The sequence below is a fragment of the Lagenorhynchus albirostris genome, chromosome 4, assembly GCF_949774975.1.
Source record: "Lagenorhynchus albirostris chromosome 4, mLagAlb1.1, whole genome shotgun sequence".
NCBI lineage: Eukaryota > Metazoa > Chordata > Mammalia > Artiodactyla > Delphinidae > Lagenorhynchus > Lagenorhynchus albirostris.
Genome location: NC_083098.1, coordinates 23,732,620 through 23,751,344, shown reverse-complemented (window position 1 = coordinate 23,751,344; position 18,725 = coordinate 23,732,620). Strand labels below are relative to the sequence as shown.

Sequence of the window (18,725 nt, the reverse complement as noted above, 5' to 3'; positions counted from 1 at the left end):
GATATGATCATGCCTAATGTGAGACTGGGAAGGACAACTTATTTAGTCTGGGAGTGTATAAACAAATGGAAACATGACCTTTAGATTTTATTATGAAAGTTGAAATTAATTTCTAAGAAGTCTATACTTGCCAAATTATTTTCTGGAACTGAAAGGGAAACACAATGTAACAGAATATTAGGAAGCACAATGACATTTTAGAATATAAAATGATGAGTGATACGTGATTTTGACTCTCTATTTTACAAGTTTGGGAGGAGTCAGAGTTGTATCCTTTATTATAAAACTATAATTGTAAGTATAATGCTTTCCTGAGTTCTGTGAGTCATGCTAGTGAGTTATAGAACCTGAGGGGGTCATGAGAACTGTTGGATTTGCAACCAGTTGGTCAGAAGTGTGGGTGTCCTGGGGACCCCTTGAACTTGCAGCTGGCATCTGAGGTCAGGGCAATCTAGTAGAGGACTGAGCCCTTAACTTGTGGGGTCTGCGCTAACTTGGGATGGTTTGTGCCTGTATTGTACTGAAGTACATGCAGTTAGTTGAAGTGGAATACTGTCCATAATAAATGACTGGTGTTTGCAGCCCAGTAGCATTCTCAGATTTTGTCCTGTCTGCCATTAAGTTGACTTTCTTAGGAAATGCACTCCTTGATGGATATTAGTGTGCAGGAGGTTAACTGGGTAGTATTCTTTGGATCAATACTTGTTAAAGGGAAGATAAGGGTAGGACTGGGCCAGGGGAGAACTCAAGCTGTGATGCAGTCTTAACGGAAGACTCCCCTGTCCCTACAGAGACTTCTAAAGGTAGGATGACTCCTCAAAGCTACTCCAAGTTAGGGTAATGGCTCTGGAATATGGGGTAGTTAGTTTTTATGGACTGGGTAATTTCATATGCTAATGAGTGGGAGGATTATTCCAACTATTTGGGGGAAGGGGTGGGGATTTCCAGGAATGGGGCCACTACCCAATTTTTGGCCTTTTATGGTGGGCCTTGGAACTGTCATGGCACCTGTGGGTATGTCGTTTAGCATATGCTAATGTGTTACAATGAGCATATAATGAGGCTCAAGGTCTGCTGGAAGTCAAATCTTCCACCGTCTTGGGCCTAATTGGTTCTAACCAGTTTTTGTTGTATCCTCAACAGCTGTATCATTCTTTTAATGGTTATGCCCTTTCCCCTTCCCTCCTGTCTCAAAGCCAGGAGGGGAAAGATTCTCTCTTTAGGAAGGGCCCATTCCCTCTTTTAAAGGCTTTCACTTGATTAACTTAAACTCACCTGGATGACAACCCTTCTCGTTTTTGCTTTTGTCATCTAATGTTACCTAGTCATGGGAGTGAAATCCCATCATATCCACAGATCCTGTCCACACTCAAGAGGAGGGGGTTATACAAGGCTGTACTTCTGCATCAGGGGATGGAAATTTTAAGGGCCAGCTTAGAATTCTGCCTACTAGAATCTTTAAATTCTATTTCCCCCCTTCTTAGTTGTTCTAGGGAAAATGGCACAGGCCCAGAGGTAGGAAGCCAAGGTTAAGTCCTGGCTCTGCCACTGACCCATTAATAACTTTGGACAGGTCATTTACCGTTTTAGGAAGGACTAGATTTCTTCTGCATTTCTATTCAGATGCTAATATTTCAAAATCCCATGATTCTAAGTTTCGTTGTAGGGAGGAGGGACACAATATCAGACACATTGTTGCAATTCGATAGATATTAATTTAGTGAGGTAAAAAATTCAACCTACATTATAACTTGGGTGTGCAGAAAAATTATAGTTACTGAATGTAGTCTACAACTAATTCGGCCTTTCCATATAACCTCCATCAACTAACTGGAAGGGAGAAAAACCAACTTAATATCCAATGTAAAGCTTATCCGGCTCAATAATTTAAAACTGGCTATTTAAGCAGTGTTTATTACCTCTTGGATAAAAATGTGGAGCCTTTCATACAGCTTTCTCCTCTTCCCTGCCTTCTTCCTAAGACAGTGTCAGTGTCTATGGGGAAAGGGATGATGATGGGGAGGAGGATGGGTGGGGCTAAACATCCTTATCAAGGTGGGGAAGTGCTGGCATCTTCAAGTGCCATCGTTGGCCTCCTCTGGTCTCCAGGTGATATGACATGAAGCTAATTGAGAGTAGAATAGGAAATATAATTAGTTTGGCTTTTAGTGCATAGTATTTGCATGGTTTGTAGTCATTTCTATACTACTAGCTATCACATTGTAGGAATGGATTCTAAGAATATGCCTACTAATCTAGGGTGGCCTCGGCCTGCAGTAACTTGAAGCAGCATTTTGGTTCCCTGGCCAGAGACTGAAGTCAGGCCGTGGCAGTGAGAGCACTAGACCACAAAGGCCAGTGCCAGTGACAAGGCCCTGGCCCACAGGCTTTGTAGAAATGAATTTCCACAAAGAGATGGAAAGTAGTGAAACAAGTAAAGTGTTTATTAGGAGGAAGAGTGTGTGACTCACACTGGCAGACTCAGAGAAAGAGTCGCACCTTCGTGGTAGTTTGAATCACTTATATGCGGCATTCCTTCTGGGTTTCCTCTGGCTAATCGTCTTACTTTGCCTGGCTCTGAGTCCATATTTGGTTTATGTCAGGGTCCTCCCCTGTGTGCGCACGCATCTCTTAGCCAAGATGGATTCTAGTGAAGAGGCCTATGGGTAGGTTGACATCACCTACTATGGGGTGGCGTCCCCTCTCTTTTTGGCTCCCCAGGAACCATTCTGAGCATGCGTAGTTGGGAAGGTCTCCTTGACCTCAAGAATGAGAAATATGTGGTCTCTTTATCTTTTTATCTGGACAGGGCTAAGCTCCTCTTCGCTCCTGCCATATTCTCCATCTTGGAGTATCTGTCCGCAGGGGACAAACTCCAGCTGCTCAGCCTGGGGCCCATCTATCTTCTGCCTCACTACCACTTGCTGTGTCAATTAACCTATTGTTATGGTATGAGGTATGGGACTAAAAGTCTTATTGTGATATGAATGTGTCCTGTGGGGCCAGGAGCAAAAGTAAGTGGTTAGTGGATGAGAAGCAAAGATTAAAATGTTTGGGGCCAGAAGCTAGTCTGTGGGAAAATTCTTACCTTCATCACTCCATCTCAGAAAAGGAATTGTCTCAGTTTCTCCAGAGTAAGCCTTTACATTTTCACTGGATTCCATCCCTTCACACTTCTTCCAGAACCTCGGTCTGTTGTTTATACTAGTGTGTACTTTTGGTATGGTATCTGACTGTTCAGACAATAAAAAAGAAATACCTTCCAGATTTAAACTAGACCATGTTGAAGGATCAACCTAGTCACTAAGCCACAGTAGCAGTATGAAGTATCAGTGCATTTATTTATTCACACAATAAATATTTAATAAGCATGTATGTATCAATTTTCTATTGCTGTGTAACAAACCACTTCCAAATTTAGTGGCTTAAAACAAAAACAGTGACTTACATTGCTCATGAATCAGGGCTCAGGAAGGATAGCTCATCTTTGTTCCACATGTTTCTATCTGGGGTGGCTTTGTTGGGAGCTGGAGAATCCGCTTTCAAGATGCTCACCCACATACCTGGGAGCTCAGCCAGCCTCTGTGCCAGGGACTCTGGTACCTCTCCACATGGCTCCTCCATGGACTGCTTGGGCTTCCACAAGGCATAGTGGGTGGATTTCAAGAGCGAGATCCCAAGAGAAAAGGCAGAAATTATTACATTTTTATGAACTAGCTTCTGAAGTCACATGGTGTCATTTCCTCTATATTGGCTGAGGTAGCCATAAAGGCTCACTCAGGTTCAAGGGGAGGGGGTATCTACGTTGTATCAGGGCTTCTGTAACAAAGTACCGTGCACTGGGTGGCTTGAAAGAATAAAAATTCTGTAGAAGTCATGGTTCTGGAGGCTGGAAATCCTAAAGCAAGTTTTTGCCAGGGTCATGTCCTCTCAGAGGCTCTATGGGAGAAACTCTTCCATGCCTCTCTCTCAGCTTCTGGTATGGCTGTTAATCCTTGGCGTTCCTCGCCCTGCAGATGCATAGCTCCAATCTCTGCCTCTGTCATCACATGTGATCATTCCCTCCCTGTCTGTCTGTCTCTCTCCTTTTCTTATAAGAACACCAGTCATATTGAATTAGGGGCCCACCCTACTCTAGTATGGTCTTGTTTTAACTAATTACATCTACAACAACCCAGTTTCCAAATAAGGGCACATTCTGAGGTACTGGTAATTGGGACTTCAACATATCTTTCTGGGGACACAATTCAACCTGTGACAGATGACAAATGTATCTTCTTTGGAAAATATAATCTTCCACATTGTACTAACTAGCAGTCACTGGCTTATGTATAGGTGATAAATTGGTGACTTTTAGAATGTAGGCTCTATGAAAACAAAACATCGTCCAGTACTTAGAACATTGCTGACATAAGGTAGGCACTCAACAAATATGCTGAATAAATAGAATGAGTGAAACAGATAAAGACTTTGTCTTAATGGAGTTTACAGTAATACAAGGATCAATCAAATTATCACACAAGTACAAGCTGAAGTACATGCTATTCATTCATATTTAACAAATAGTTACTGAGCACATATATCCTGCCAGTTATTGCTCTAAGAGGTGGGTATAGAGCAGTGAAATAAACAAAGTTCCTGCCCTCATACAATATCAGAGAGTAAATAAACAAATACATATAATAAATAAGATGATAAGAATTATGGAGGCAAATAAAAAGAGAGAAAGGGAACAGGATGGAGTTGGTAGTATTTTACATGGGATGCCCTCCAGAGTCAGCATCACTGAGGAGGTAACATTTCTGCAGAGACCTGAAAGAAACAGATAAGAAGATAAGCCATATACCAATCTGGGGGAAATGTGCTCCAGACAGAGGGCAGGTTAAGCACAAAGGCCTTGAAATAGAAAAGGAATTGGCATGTTTGAGAACAGCAAGGAAGCTGAAATGGAATGAACAAGGGGGAGGAAGGTGTAAATGGAGGTCAGGGACTTGTAAGCAAGCCAGTGGAAGGACTTTGATTTTTTGCTTCAACTGAGATGGCAAGCCATGGAGGGTTGTGAGCAGAGGATTGGCGTGATCTGACTTATGCAAAATCTCAGCTCAAACCTGATTTCAGCTGTCAGCTCCTATGTCATCCTCCCAAATAAAAAGTTTAGATGATCATGAGAATATGTAGCAAGAGAATGTGATCTAGTTGGGGGGTGGGGAGTTTTGAGCTGATAAGTGGGAGATGACAATAATTTTCCAATTTTATCTCAATTTGATTTTCAACAGATAAGAATGTTGCATTATTTAACTTTGTCATATTATATGTTAAGTGATCTATAGTATTTAAGTACCTAGGTATTTGAAAAGGAAAAATATATAGTGATGGTTCTATCCAAATTACATTTTTATTTAGTAGCAATAAGTATTATCCAACTTGCAAATAGGAAATTGAAGCTTTTTCTATTATCTTGTCATTTAGAAAATAATGCTTGGCCCAAAAGATAAAAAATAAAATATATGTTACTTGTTCATGGGGAGAAAGTAAATATCTAGTTTCATATATTATGAATATTTTAAATAATGATGCTGTGGTTATAAAGTTAACATAATGTTCTTTAACAATACGATGATCTAAAATTACTTCTTTGCCATATACTACCTGTTATGGACTGAATGGTTGTGTCCCCCCAAAACTCATATGTTGAAACCCTAATCCCCAATGTGATGGTATTTGGAGATGGGACTTTTGGGAGGTTATTAGGTCATGAGGGTGGAGCCCTCATGATGGGATTAGTGCCCTTATAAGAAAAGACACAAGAGAGCTTGCTTCCTTTCTCTCTGCTCTCTGCCATGTGAGGTACAAGAAGACAGCTGTCTGCAAACCAGACAGAGGACCCTCACCAAAAAATGAATATGCTGGCACTTTGATCTTGGGCTTCCCAGCCTCCAGAACTGTGAGAAATAAATGTCTATTGTTTGAGCCACCCAGTCTCTGGTAATTTGTTATATCAGCCCAAGCTAAGATACTACCCCAAAATGAAGTGATTTTTAAAAAATCTCTAAGTGGTAGTATGTCCAGAATTGTTTAAAGATTACACATTGCTGGAGTATGTTGGGAAACACAGCTCTAGTTTGGGGGTTTGGCAAAGTTCAACCAATGAACCAAATTCTGCCCACTGCCTATTTTTGTGAGTAAAGTTCTATTGGAAGACAGTCAAACCTATCCATTTACTTGTTTTCTAATGGCTTTTTTTTTCTTTCTACAATAGCATAGTTAAGTAGTTATCTGGCTCTTTACAGAAAAAGTTTGTTACTCCTGCTTATGTGAGATGTATGACAGGCCTAGAGAAGAAGGTCTCTAACTTTCCCTAAATTTTAGAAAGGTAACATGATTATTGCTAGTGAGGAAAAATTTGTAAAATTAAACCTCTGGCAATTAAAATATCTATTAAGAATAAATGAGTATGGGGATGTTTATGCACAAACATTCCAAATGGCTTTGTAGATTGCTCACAAAACCATTTATACTCCTGTTTTTTATATCAGCACCACCCAGTTACTCAAGGCAGAAATCTGGCCAGTGTCCTCTTCATTCCTTCTCTGCTTCATCACCAACTCAGTCCTTCTCTCCATTCATACTGTCACCCTGGGCCAGGCCACCTGGAATTCTGCAAACTTGCCTGGAGTAGGCAAGCATCTCCTAACAGCCTCTCCCACCCCCAGACATTCTTTTATATTCAATCTCTGTCCTACACAATGACCTTTTAAAAGGCATCCGTCCCTATTTATACCATTCAATTGGTTTTCTATTGCTTTTAGAAATAAATCCAAACACAAAAGCATAATTTTTGAGTCCTTCACAAGTGGCATTTATTTGACGAACTTCTCTTTACCCTCCAAGCCCCAGCTTATCTATCACTTCCTCTGGGATCCTTCTCTGGTACCCAAGTCTGGTGTAAGTCATCCTCAAATGTTCTCCTAAGGCACTTTACAGTTTCTTGTTATAGAGCAGAACACATTGCATTGTAATTGTTTGTTTAATTGTCTGTGTGAACACCGTAACGCGGAGGGTAAGCACCATGTCTTTATTAACTGGGGAGGCACTAGAGGGGAAAACAGACATAGTCTCTGTTGTACAGACACTGCAGCATAGTGAGAGAAACAGACACTTATCATGTATTACTGAAATATAAGTAGCAGTATCCTACTACTACTGCTGCATTTTTTTTTTTTTTTTTTTTTTTGCGGTACGCGGGCCTCTCACTGCTGTGGCCTCTCCCGTTGTGGAGCACAGGCTCCGGACGCGCAGGCTCAGCAGCCGTGGCTCACAGGCCCAGCCGCTCCGCGGCACGTGGCATCGTCCCGGACCGGGGCACGAACCCGTGTCCCCCGCATCGGCAGGCAGACTCCCAACCACTGCACCACCAGGGAAGCCCTACTGCTGCATTTTTAAACTGAAGTTCCCTGACCCTCTTTACTGAAATTATTCTTGTTTTCTTATGGTTCTTCACCCATTCATTGATTTAGGAAGAAGGCAAAGTCAGGCTAGATGAATGACGTCACGAACAGTTTTGAAGTTCATAGTCCATAGGAAGACAATAGTTTTGAAGGCCAGACTTTCAACTGCAAAAACTAGTCACCTCCAAAGAGAAAAGTGTTTCCCAAATTCCAAAAGCTATCCTTTAATAAGAACAAAAGATTGGGGGGCTAAGGAAGAATTTTACTATAAGCTCCAGAGTAGAAAGGCTACAGGATATGTCACACAGGGAGAAGATAAAAGCTCTTTTGGGGCTGGGCAGGGAAGCCTGGAATGAGGGAAAGGAGTATAAGTTCCAAGTGAGAAGCCTTCACACTTTCCTGTCTCTTTCCCCTAGAGTGTAGGTCTTTTGGGGGCAACAGAAGCCCCAAGATGGGGTTGAGAAATCCAGAGGAACACTTGTGCCCTGCTTCCCTTTCCATGACTCAGGGAAGGTGAGAGCCTCTTAGAGAAGAGGCCCTGAGTGTAGCATGGCGCCGGAGCAACCTGGCACACAGGTTGATAGCAATGCTGATACAGGTGACCCAGTGAATGGCTTGATACAGGGAAGGGTTGACCCTCCTTACCTAAAGGGATCCCGAACTGTAGACTGGGAGGTCTGGAATAGCCTAAAGTCTAGACTAGTTTAGAATTTCAGATCCCTTTAGGTAGAGAGGGTCAGTGGAGAAAAACATGTTATAGAACTGAAAGAAAGTCTTGTTTATGATTGTATCCCAAATATCTAGTACGGTTTACTGGCACATGGAAGCAGATAATAAATATTTGTTGAATAAATCGAATGAATGAAGAATGGGAAAACAGGGAGGAAATTGAGTTTTTATTTATTTAAAAGGATATTTGAAGGAAACAGTCATGTTGACACTCGACGTAAAGCACTTAACTGGAAAATTAATCTTACTTTAATTTCAGGAAAGCAAATCTACAAGCAAGTGATCTGAAAAAAAGTCCATGAAAACCTTAGATCCTTGGAAAATCCACATGGCTCCAGAATCCATGGACTGTCAGTCATCTTGATAAACTGTGACAGCTTACTTGATCTAATCCTTTTACAAGCTGTTTCGTTTCTTATATTCTTAGTTCCTAATACAACTTTTACTGTCTAGAGCCAGCACAGTATGCTTAGAAAATACTTAAAACAAATTTGTTGAATGGATTGTTGGAGAATTCATCTCATCTCCATATCTGAAAACTTTGGAGGAAGGAAAAAATCCCCCCTCTCTTAAATCATATTTGTACTAATTATCTGCATAGCATCTGGTGTAAAGTGGGTGCTCAAAAATGTTTGTTGAAGAAACTGAATGACCAAAGAGGAAAGAAGGGAAAGGAAATGTCAGCTCCCTTGCACACTTCTATCAGAGATCTTTCCAGAGAAGCGCTATCAAGCTTAACATCTTCTATTCTCTATTACCTTCAATATTAATTTTTAATGTGCTTTTGCCATGAAACCCCATGTCCAATCTTACGATCATGTAAGTATTAGGAAAGAATATATATTAAAATAATTAGCTTTTTCCAATTCTGTCTTTTATGCTTTTTAAGGAGGATGCACTCTTAGGAAGAACCTTTGTTTTGCTAAATGAGATGATATGTGGGTGTAAGATGTAGAAGCAAGTGAAGACTGTATTCTGAACAGAAGGGTGGAGAAACCCAGACATCAGGGTATATGGATGTTGCCCACATGACATCCTGGCTTTTGGGTTGAAAGTCTTCCTTCCTGGGTATGGGTTGAGGCTTTTATAATGTTTGTTGTTTTAATCCTTGTGTTCCGCCTGCGTGCACTGCCGACTTCTCTCCCTGGTAAACTTGTGCTTTACTTTCTCTCAGCTTGGTCCAGTACTGATTGTGATTGCCCGTTCCTGCTGACATGGCCTCTCTTTAGCTCTTGGTACTGCAGAGGCCTGTTGGGTCTCTGCAGTATCCTCCATCTGACCTTGTCCAAGGATGTCCACCCTGCAGCAGAGGCTGTTGCTCAGCTCCCCCCACACCAACTATGGCCTGTGCATTCTCATCCCAGGAGCCCTGTTACATAGGAACAGAGGTTGATCCTGTCTCTGGCTGACCAGCCTATCCATTGTCTCGCCCACACAGGGCGTGGCCATTTGTTGGTCAAGGGCCACTCTGTATAACGATCTTCTCCCAGAGTCCTGAATATGGGATGCTCCTCCCGGTCTATCACCTCCTGTAGAGCCTTGAAGCCGGGAGGTTGGGCACATATCTAATTGCTTATCTCCCCTACTTCTGTTCACATTTTCTCTCCCAAACCATCATATTGGAAAGGACAGACTTTCCCCTTCTCTTCCTGGCTGATTAAAATACTCTGTGTCATATCCTTCACTTCCCCAAAGATCTTTGTGTCTCCATTTCTTTAAAGCTGTGCTTGTGAGTGGGTATAGGGAGATAGAAAACCTGCTTACCAATAGGCAACATACATAAGAAGATATTTTAAAAATATTATACTTGCTGCACTCTGAGAATGGGTGATTTAGATTAGAGCCAGATACACTGAGCTTTCTGTGGGTTCACTAGGTTAAAAAAATCCACAGTACTTCTTTGTGGAATGGAAGACTGGAAATTAATATTTAACCCAACCTCTAATGATACATGATTTCTTTAGTGATCAGAGTAATTCCTGGAAATGGAGCTATACCGTTATCATTCTGAGTTCTGCAGACACTTCCCTTAACGCTGGTATAGTAAATTTATACTTCTGTATAATAGCACTTAACTTTCCTACTGTAATTATCTCTGACTAAAAGTCTCTCTCTCCTTTAGATCTGTATGAATTCGAGCAAGGACCTTGTTTTTCTTCCATCTCCTATCACTACCTCTCCAGCAGTCAGTGAGCGTAACACCCTGGCACACAGTGAGTGCTCAAAAGTTATTTGTTGAATAAACGACACCCTTTAAACCTATGGTTTAAAAAATGTTTCACTTTAAAAGTGGCAATATTATAAAAGGCCACAAGATGGCCTCATTACACTGTAGAAGTTTGTAAAACACTCCTGAATCATGAAATTAACAATTTTCTGCAAAAAGTTAGGAAGATTTCATACATGTTTTTGAATCTTAAAGAGGAATTAAAATGCTTTTAGTGGCAAATCCTGGCAACATTTAGTCATTTCTTTATTCATCTAAAGAATTTTATTAAAGGAAAGTTATAGTGTTATTTAATTATCATTCCCTCTTGTGGGTTTGAAAAAAAGGTTTTATCTTTATCACTCTTTCCATATATTCCTCTCTATAAAATTGAAATGTCTTCCTATTTATGGAACAATAAATTACATTTCTTCTTAGAATTCAAAAAGGTGTTTTTCACTTTTTTTGCCATTCAAAAGATTAAGTTTACTAAATTGAGTAGCCCTTTTTTTCTAAACGAATGCTTCTTGAACATTGACGGTATGCCAGGACAGTCTCCATCCTTATCTCATTTGATACTTATGAACTAGATGAGGAAACTGAGGCTCTGAGAGTCTGAGGCTGGCCAAAGTCACCCAGCTAATAACTAGAGGTACATTTTAGAAGAAAGACAGATACAAATCAAACAAAAACAAAAGCAATATCAGAGAAACAAGAGAATTGGAGCTTGCATGACAAAGCATGGTGATTCCATAGAGTGACTGAGGGTCTCCTGTAGGTTGGATGGCCTCTTTGAGAGGGTGACTTTGATGCTAAGCCAGGGATGATAAGAAGGAGCCAGGTTTTTGTAATTCTGGGGAAAAGTTTTCCAAGCAGAAAGAACAGCCAGTACAAAGGCTGAGCTAGGGAGGTGATTGATCTCAGTCTGGAAAGAAGACAAGCTGTGTGGCACCAAAAGATTCGTCCAGTATCACTCTTATGCCCTTGACACAGTTGATGTTAGACATCTACTGTCCTGGCTTCCCTTGAAGATAAGCAGACACTGGTGTGTATCTTTGCAACAACCAAGAGATTGTTGCTTATTTTAAGGGACTGGCACTCACTACCAGGAAGAAGGAAGAACTCCTCTGGAATTAACTGTTCTTTAGCTAAGGAAGGTCAGGCTTATATTCTATTAGGATGACTCCAAGCCAAACAGGACCTCCTGGCACCCGCTGAAGCCACAATGGGATTGGAATGCTTTTCATGTAGTCAATATGTATACGTTAAGTATCTACTGCTGGGCATAGAGTATAATGCAGTGAACAGAACAAAAGTCCCTTCCCTCAAGGAGCTTGTATTTGATGACATCATGGCTTATGTACCCACACATGGTTTACTTCAATTCTCTTTAGTCCAGCCAGTGCTTGATTAAGTTTAGAACTCTTTCATTTATTGGGTAGTTGAACAAAAAAGGAAATGGCACTGATTGTCAGGATATCCATTTTCCTGTCCCAATCCCAGTTGGGCTCCTTCAACAGTGGGAATTTTCCTGAGGATAGATGTGGTGCAATTATTCCTGCCTACAAAAATTCAGAGCATTACTGCTGACATCAGAAACCCGACAGTTATAATGGCTTATTTGTACCATCCTGGTCTCTAATGCAGACCTAGACTTACATGGTACCCCCTTACTCCCTACCTAGCTTCCATCCATCAGGTCAGGTTATTTCTTCATGATTCGTGTCCCTTAAGTCTATAATAGGAGATGCAGAAACTTATCCCTCAATGACTGAAATCTAAAACCCAGTGGAGTCTAATTGTTATAGACTCAATAGCTTTTTCTGAAATTTTTCCATAATTTAGGCTACATAGAAGAAAAATTCAGAAAAGAAAAAACAAACTACATTCACACACTGACCCTTTGACACAAGGGGCAATATCACTTGTGAACATGGTGTCATTTCTGCCCTCACATCCACTAATTCATAGGAAAAATCCTCTAGATAGAACCTGAAACCACCACCTGCTCCCCCTCCCCCACCAAGCACTGTTCTTTCCAATTTTTCTTTGTCATTGAAAGCAAATGAGATAACAGACTATGTATATGGCCTATCCTTAAGCTTCATAGCACCTTATATTGGGTTTTATAGCGCCTTATAATAAGTTTTCTATTTGAAAACTTCTATTTACAATCGCAAATTACTACAAACTTAGTGGTGTAAAACAAGATAGTTATTATTGGACGGTTCTGTAGGCCAGAAGTCTGACAATGGGTCTCACTGGGCTAAAGTCCAGGTGTTGGCAGGGCTAGGTTCCTTTCTAGAGGCTCTAGAGGAGCATGTTTCCTGGCCCTTTCCAGCTTCTAGAAGCTACCTGCGTTGCCTACCTCTTGGTCCCTTTCCTCCAACTCCAAGGCCAATCACTTCACATATCTCTGACTTTTCTTTCATCATCTGGTCCCTCTCTAACCATAATTAGAAAAGTTTCTCTGCTTTTAACTGCTCATGTGATTAGATGGGGTCTGCCTAGATAATCCAGGAAATCTGCCCTTCTCAGAGGCCATACCCATAACCATATTATCAAAGTCCCTTTTGCCATGTATGGTAACATATTCTGTGGTTCTGTGGATGAAGATGCAGACATCTTCGGGGCCATTATTTTGCTACCACACCCTTTTCTTAAAAAAAAAAAAAAAGCACTGGGAAACATATACATGTAACTCCTATAAATTCCCTGTATAGAAATCCTGCTGTTTTCAGTTAAAACTCTCCTCTCCTGTCCTCTCCTCTTCTTACCTCTTTCCTTCCCTCCCCTCCAGTTTTCTTCTTTTGGGGACAGATATGGAAAGAAAGTGAGATGAATACTGTACTTTTGTCTACTCAGCTTCTCTTCTCTTGTCACAAGCCTTTGGTAGGGGAAGTGAGTGTTCTTTTCATCCACTCTAATCCTGATGTTTTGGTAGGGTTTCCAATCATAGTACTCCTCTACCTCTTTGCCTCAGGGCCCCCCTATCCAATTTGATTATCTTATCCAGCTGGACATTGTGATTGGTTCAGTAGCAGGCATTTAACCCAAACTGGGCCAATCAGAATACTGCCTTGAGATTTTTTTTATAAGTGGCTCCATGGGGGGACATTACTCTTTCTTTCCTTGCTGCAAGAAAGCTAAAAGTATATGATTCAGAGCTTCTGGTTCTATGCCTTTCACCCCTTGGAGAAACCAATAGACTGATGAGGACAGAAAGAGATGATTCTGGTAAGTTAGTCCTTGATTTTATTCTTTGAGGTCTTCAAAGCTGCTTTGGTTCCTCTTTGATTCTATGAGTTACCCACGTTTGTTTCCAATAAATCTCCCTTTTGCTTAATCTAGTTTGTTTCTTACAACTAAAAGAGTCCCAATTAAAATGTTATTTTCCCTCCCATAATGCCTTTGTCCCCTGACCTCACTGTTTGTTTTTTTCTGGGGGGTGGGCATTGCTAGCTTCTACTTTTTTTTTTTTCTTAAGGTATAGTTGATTTACAATGTTGTGTTAATTTCTGCTGTACAGCAAAGTGCCTCAGTTTTACATATATGTATTCTTTTTCATATTCTTTCCATTATGGTTTATCACAGGATGCTGAATATAGTTTCCTGTGCTTTACAGTGAGACCTTGTTGTTTATCCATCCTATATACACTGGTTTGAATCTGCTAATCCCAAACTCTCAATCCTTCCCTCTCCCCACCCCCACTCCCCCTTGGCAATCACAATTCTGTTCTCTATGTCTGTGAGTCTGTTTCTATTTGGAAGATATGTTCATTTGTGTCGTAGTTTGGATTCTGAATTTATATGTGATATCATATGGTATTTGTCTTTCTCTTTCTGACTTACTTCACTTACTCATAATCTTTAGGTCCATCCATGTCACTGCAAATGGCATTATTTCATTCTTTTTTATGGCTGAGTAATATTCCATTGTATATATATACCATACCTTCTTTATCCATTTATCTGTCAATGGACATTTAGGTTGCTTCCATGTCTTGGCTATTGTAAATAGTGCTGCTATGAGCATAGAGGTGCATGTATCTTTTCGAATTATAGTTTTGTCTGGGTGTATGCCCAGGAGTGGGATTGCTGAATCATATGGCAACTCTATTTGTAGTGTTTTGGGGAACCTCCATACTGTTTCCATAGTGGCTACACTAACTTACATTACTGCCAACAGTGTAGGAGGGTTCCCTTTTCTCCACACCCTCCCCAGCATTTGTTATTTGTAGACTTTTTAATGATGGCCATTCTGACCAGTGTGAAGTGGTATGTCATTGCAGTTTTGATTTGCATTTCTCTAATAGTTAGCAATGATGTGCATCTATTCATGTGCCTATTGGCCATCTGTACGTCCTCTTTGGAGAAATGTCTATTTAAGTCTTCTGCCCAGTTTTCAATTGGGTTGTTTTTTTGTTATTGAGTTGTGTGAGCTGTTTGTATAGTTTGGAAATTAAGTCCTTGTCAGTTGCATCATTTGTAGATATTTTCTCCCAGTCCATAGGTTGTCTTTTTGTTTTGTTTATAGTTTCCTCTGCCAGGTAAAAGCTTATAAGTTTGATTCAGTCCCATTTGTTTATTTTTGCTTTTATTTCTATTGCCTTGGGAGATTGACCTAAGAAAACATTGGTACAATTTATGTCACAGAATATTTTGCCTGTGTTCTCTTCTACTGTCCACACTACTTATCTTGTTGATCCACTGGGTTTAAAAGCCAAATCTAAGGTCAAGGATGTCTCCCATGGGGGAAGAAAAAAGATCAAGAAATGATCACAAGAGATTCTGAAATGAGTCCACATCATATTGATTTTGTTAGTTCTTAGGTCACACTTTCTGAAAACATTCACCCCCTGTTTCAGTTCTTCTTGGATCACGCAACTCAGTTAATTAAAGAGGATTATGTACAGATGCCAGTAATCCTATTAATACAATGGCAGTAAGACGAAAAGCTTGAAATCTAAATACTTTCTGTTTCTATTATCAAGTTTCCACGGTGAAATTAAAATCCTTTAAGTGAAATCTTCCTTCTCCTTTCTTCTTATTTTACTTCTGGAACTTATACATTCCCAACAAAACCTTCAAAGGCCAGTTAGGCTAAAGCCAGCTTTCATGAATCTCATTTTTCCAAACTTCAGAATGTTATATAAGAACATTTCCATTGCAACTCCATACCCAGAATTTTCTGACCCAAATACAAGAAGTGCCAATTTTGCTTCATAATTTGGATCTTCTCAACAGCATATTTCTGAGACTTGGAAATCATTACATTTTTGTGCATGTTTTTGACATACAAGGAGAGGCCCATTGTGCACTTCCCAATGCATTGCAGACTACAGTTCCAGAAGAGAATTGGTGGGGAGAGGAATGTCCAGCCAGCATATGAGGCCAAGCTACTCAGTTCACGTTAAATCACAGAATGACTGCCAACTGGAGGTGCTGAACTACATTATGGAAGAAGATACCTCTTCTGCACCTGTTTAGGTATGGAAATAACTCTTCATCTCTAGCCTACAGAGACCATCATCACAAAACAAAATTAGCATGCTGCTCAGAAAGTAGTTGTTATCACGTACTTGTAGGGCATAAGCTAGGTACTGGTACGTAAAGGTGGACAAAACAGACCTAATTCCAGCTCTCAATGAGCTTGAAGTCTAGTGGGAGACATAGAAACCAAGTAAGTGACAAATAGAGTTACAATTAAAAATTACCCTAAGTGCTATAAAAGAAAAACTTCTAAAAGGTGACATTTAATCTGAGCTCTGAATGTGATGGATGGAAAGGAACTAGCCAAGGGGAAACTATTAGGAAGAGGATCCTAGGCAGTAGGAGGAGCATCCAATGAAGAAGAAATAACAATTGCAGAGATCCTGAGGCAACAAATCGATTGCAGTTCTTGAGGACTCTCATGCACGCTGTGTTCTGGAGCCTGGTGGGTGATGTAGAGTGTAGTAACAGTGTATGTGTGTTTGGAGGAGAGTTAGGGAGGGCAGACAAATTGTACAGGCTCAGTTTGCCTTAAACCAGGTTAACAATTTTAAATTTTATTCTAGGTACAATGAGATGCTATTGAAGTATTTTCAAAGTGAGAGAGTCATGATCTAATGTACATTTTAAAGGGATCACATGGAACCTGTTTGGAGAATGGCTTGGAGGGTGGCCCTAGTCAAAGCAGACAGACTAGTTAGGAAGCTATTACAGTAGACTACACAGGAGGTCAAGGTCATGACTCTTAGACTAGAGTCATGGCAATAGAAATGGAGAGAATCACATGGATTTGAGATATATATTTGCAAATAGGATCAACAGGTTTTAGTGATGGGTTGAATACGGTGAATGATGGCAAGAAATCTGCTTTGAGAGGCTAGATAGGTAGTGGTGGCATTTAGGGATCAGGAAAAAGACTTTTGGTGGAAGAGATTTTGAAGATAAGGTAAGAGTTCAATGTGAGAAATTTTAAGCTTGAAATGGTTGTGGTACATCCCAGTGGAGATATCAAACAGGAAAGTGAACAAACTAGATAAACTAGTCTGGAGTCCAGAGGAGAGATCTGGACTAGAGATTTAAACATGAGATCAAAGGCACATACTCTTTTTTTTTTTCATGTTTTATTTTAGAATAGTTTCAGACATACAAGAAAGTTCGAAAATAGTACTGAAAAATCCTGTTATACATCCAGGTTTCCTAAATGTTAAAATCTTACATGGCCACAGTACAATTATGAAAACCAGGGACTTACCATTCATACAGCACTATCTAATGACAAACGTTATCCAAAGTTTGTCAGTTGCCCAACTTGTATCCTTTTTTGCATCCAACATCCAAATCTGGGATCACACATTGCGTTTAGTTGTCATGTCTACTCAGTCTCCTTTCATCAGGAACAATCTTTTGTCTTCATAACCACAGCATTCTTAAAGAGTACTGGCCAGTTATGTTGTAAAATGTCCCTTAATTTGGGTCTTTAGAGAGTCCTAGCTAATATAATGAGTAGAAGGGTAGCTTTGGACCTCCACCGAACCCTTAGATCCTGTTACAGAAAGACCGTCCTGCTCCAAACACTGAGAATTCCTGGCTGCCATTGCTAGTGGGCTGAGGGGGATAATCTTCAGTGAGGAAAGGGTGAGAGGGTGGGGAACAGAAAAGCAGCACAGACCAAAACTCTCTTGCACAGCAGATTCCTCTGCTGAAGCAGGCCTGAATGAGAAGTGGGAATATGTTTTAACCTTTCATGAATTTCAGAGTTTTGACTGTTACATGGGGCCAACTCTTTTAAGTATTACACTTAGACTATTCTTCGGACTGAAGTGACCAGAAGATTCTTATCATTTGCGACATAGGGAAACAATTTTCCTACTCCAAAATGTGTCTCTTTGGCATGAAGATAAATTTAGGCTGATTATTTTTAAGAAACAGAAGACTCAGGAAGTCTTGCTTTTTACTTCCCCCTTAGTTGCCTAAAGAATTTAGATAGAGGGCCTGTCTTCTGAATAGAGCTATCACCAGAGATATTTGAAAAGAATTTGGACTAGGTGTGATCCATAGAGATCAGTTCTTTCTGGGTCCCATTTTCTCTGCATGGCCCAGCAAAATTTGCTTACCAAACATCTGCTTTCCCATCTCCATGTCAATCACCTTCTTCCCCTTTGAAGTCCCAAATCACTACCTCTGATATCTTATTTATTTATTTTTTTTAGCTGAAGATGGTATTTAAGGTGAGGGTTTCGGCCATTTTGGTGAGTTACTCAGTTTTCTTAGGTCTCTCCCATGTATACATGTTATTAAACTTTTGTTTGATTTTCTCCTGTTAATCTGTCTCATGTCAATTTAATTCTTAGACCAGCCAGAAGAACCTAGAAGGGTCGAGGAAAATTTCTTCCTCCCTGACAGAGATGAAGGAAAAAGTCATGAGTTCTGTTATAGAATTTACTCAAAGGACAGGAAAGAACTAGCTTAATAAAATTTCACTGGGCAAGAAGGGGTACAATTATTTTGTTTGTACTCCAGTTTCTTCTTTAAATGTAATAAACACGTGCAAACAAGAAGACTAAAAATTCATCAACTAAGTATTCAGCTAAAATTTTTTAAAAAGAAAAATAGTCTAAGCCCAAAAAACATAGAAGAAAGAAAAGAATAATGATATAAGCATAAATTAAGGAAATAGAAATCAAACAATATAAGATCAACTAAACCAAAAACTAATTGTTGGAAAAGAGTAACAAAATAAATTAACTTTTTCCAAGATTGAACAAGATTAAAAATAAAGAAAAAGCACAAATAAACAAGGCTAGATATTAAATAACAGGCATCACTATATGTAAAGTAAAAACTTAAAA

General features: G+C 40.0%; 1 long non-coding RNA gene across 1 annotated transcript in view; it reads left to right on the top strand.

Moving 5' to 3' along the window:
- LOC132519207 (uncharacterized) overlaps nt 1-18,151 on the top strand; it is a 62,700-nt gene extending 44,549 nt beyond the window's left edge. Inside the window, exons 2-3 of the long non-coding RNA XR_009540120.1 lie at nt 15,722-15,873; nt 18,087-18,151. This is a non-coding gene — a long non-coding RNA (uncharacterized LOC132519207). The remainder of the gene's footprint in view (nt 1-15,721; nt 15,874-18,086) is intronic.
- The last annotated feature ends 574 nt before the right edge of the window (nt 18,152-18,725 follow it).